The sequence below is a fragment of the Octodon degus genome, unplaced genomic scaffold (assembly GCF_000260255.1).
Source record: "Octodon degus isolate 3935 unplaced genomic scaffold, OctDeg1.0 scaffold00049, whole genome shotgun sequence".
Taxonomy (NCBI): domain Eukaryota; kingdom Metazoa; phylum Chordata; class Mammalia; order Rodentia; family Octodontidae; genus Octodon; species Octodon degus.
In genome coordinates, this window is record NW_004524625.1 from 7,970,695 (window position 1) to 7,973,841 (window position 3,147).

A 3,147-nucleotide genomic window follows, 5' to 3' on the forward strand; every position below is an offset into this window, starting at 1 on the left:
GGATCATGACAAGTCCGAGCTGCGTAGAGAGACCCTGTACCATAAAAAGGAACAAATAAATTAAAAGACATGTAAAAATGGGCCTGTAAAATAAATACAGTGTCCTCAGATGAAGAAATACAGACAGCAAATACAGTGGTCCTTTGCTATTTTGCAATTCAACGTTTGCAGACTCACTATTTCACAGGGTTTCAAAAAAATGTGAAACTAAATTATTTATTGTGGATTTCTTTGCTATGTCGCAGGATTTTACAGTACTGTATAGTATACATATGTTGCTAAAATTATGTAGGTTTATGAGTTTAGAAAATGGGTAAGAACACTAGAAATGTTTTCAGAGTTGTGGAAAACTTTTATTAGTAGGTGGGAAGGAAACATACAGTTTGCAAAGCATACAGTTTTATATCAAATTTCTTTGTTCAATTTCTTTGAATATATGTAAATGCTCAAATAAATATAACATTACTACTTCACCAATTTTCATTTATCTAAGGGGTGTCTAGAAAGAAACCTCCGTGACAAGTGAGGAACCACTGTAAAGATGTAAAAAGATGTTCAACATCACTGGTCATTGAAAAAATGCAAATTAAAACACTGAGATCCCATCTTACTCCAGAAAGAATGGCTGTTAGTGAGAAATCAGCCAACATAAATGTCTGGCCAGCCTGTGGAGAAAATGGAACACTTCTGCACTCCTAGGGGCACTGTGAATTTGTACAACCACTACGCAAATCAGTATGGTTTCCTCAAAATCTGTAACTAGAGGTTCTATATAATGCATCTAGCTCCTTTCTTTGTATCTTCCCAAAGGAGCTAAAAGCATCATACCACACCTATGCACACCTGTGCACACCTATGCACACCTGTGCATACCTATGCTTATATCAACACAATTTGTATAACTAAATCTTGGAAACAGCCCAGATGTTTATCAACAGATTAATAGATACAGAAGTTGTGGTTGTTATATGCAATGGGTTATTACTTTCAATGGAAGGATAAACTGGAGGCATCTATAGGTAAATGGATTCACCTTGAGACCATACTTTAAGTGAAATCAATCAGAAGTACATGTTTGCTCTTAAAACATAAGCCTGGTCCAGTGGTCTTTGCTTTTATACTGTAAATTTTCAATTTATCATTTTAATAGCCTGCTGTGTATCACAATACCTTTCTCTGAGGGATTCAGGAAGAAATCTATATGTTCACTCACTTGGTATGATGAATGGCTAGGAGTGTGCGTGTGTGTCACAATGTCAAAGTGGGATTTGGACCCACCTCTTTGCTCTCCATTTGGTTTTGCAAATGTTTACCTGAGCATCACAGAGTGTCCAACAGACCCACAGCCCACAGCACTGCAGATTTGTTGAACAGTTTTTCTTTTAATTTCCTGGGAGAAATAGTCCAATTCAATACAATGGCACAGGGAAAACTGGATTTGGAACTTTTGGAGGAGGTCATTAGTGATTCATCTCCAGATGTGGTATCATAAACCTATAATCCTAGCACTAGGGAGGCTCAGGCAAGAGGATCACTGTGAGTTTGAGGCCAGCCTGGGCTACACAATGAGTTCAAGGCCAGTCTGAGCTACATAGTGACACCCTGTCTCTAAACAAAAAGAAAATCATCAGATTACTCATGAGTATTCAGTGGAGATGGTCTATTATGGTAAAACAAATGCTTTCATAAAGAAGGGCATTGTGGGTGGATAATGATGCTGATAGCGATGACTCTGACATTGGCCACAGGAGCCAAAGTTCTTGTGAGCATGAACTGGAACCTCCTACAGACACGGGAAATGCAGACGTCTTTGATTCAGATTCAGAAAAAGAAAGCAACAACATGAGTGCGTATGTGACTAATTGAAATGTTGCAATATAGCCACATAATCTCCTGGAACAATCCAACCTTAACACAAGGGCTGGAAGCACAGTAAAGGTCTTGGCGGGGGTGGAGCATATCAGACACAATGTCGGCACTGCCACTGAGTTCTGGAAATTCTAACAGATGGAATTGTACAAGATGCTGTGCAATACACAACTAATGAGCTCAAGAACGACATGCTGTAGGCACCAATAGCCTTGTTCAGAATGAGTTTATTGTGATACCTCACTAGCTAGACTGAAAACATTCATAGGTCTGCTGTACTTAGTGCAAGCTTCCATGGTGCTCATAGGAATTAATAATTCACTCATAGAAATATTCTAAAGAATAAATGTGGGTCTGATAGATCCACATTCATACATCGCAATGACAAAATTTCATTTTATGCTCCAAGGACCACATATCATAGTATTTTTCTAGTATGTAAAGTGGAAATAAGGACTAAAATGTATAATGGATATTGGTAAATGGACAGAAAGTGTTCAAATGGGAAGCGAGACATGGGACAGTGGGCAAAAAGAAGGAAAGGAAAGGAAATAAATGAAAACAGAGAGAAAATGGAAACAGTTTCAATAAATAAGGAGAGGGGAAGAGTTAAATGCAGGGGAGGAGAATGTGGAAAATAGAAGAGTCAAGATACACAGATACATTGCGTACAGGTACGAATTCCTCATGATAAGTGTGGTCAACATAGTGCACCAATAAATTAATTTGGAAAACACTTGGAGAGATAGTTTCATACAGATTAATGGTGGAACTCACCAACATGTGGCAGTAATTTGAAACATAATCAAATAAAAAGAATCAGAATGTAGAGAGTAATTTGGATAAAATCATATGCTAAAATTGATCAATTTATCACTACAACACATATACTAGTAGATCCCCTTCTTGTGTACATTCATCAAGAGTAAAACCATAGCAAGATTTATGAAATTTGATTACAACACTTAAGATGATTCATGAAATAAATATATATAGAGAGAGGTTCATAGATTATGCCTAGTCTATAGATGGTATGAAATCAGTTAGCTATTCAGTAACCATTTACAAATCATAATCAAACACACTATCTGGAAAAAATAAACCCATATATTTTCAAAGTACAACTTGTTTAATTTACAAATTTATTATCTTATTTAAACTATATATTTTATAAATTTAGTAATGCAATGGAATAGCACATTCACTCTTAAAAAGAGAAGTTCTAAAAATATTTAAAAATATTCAATACCCAACATGCCAACATGCCAGGCTGGCCCC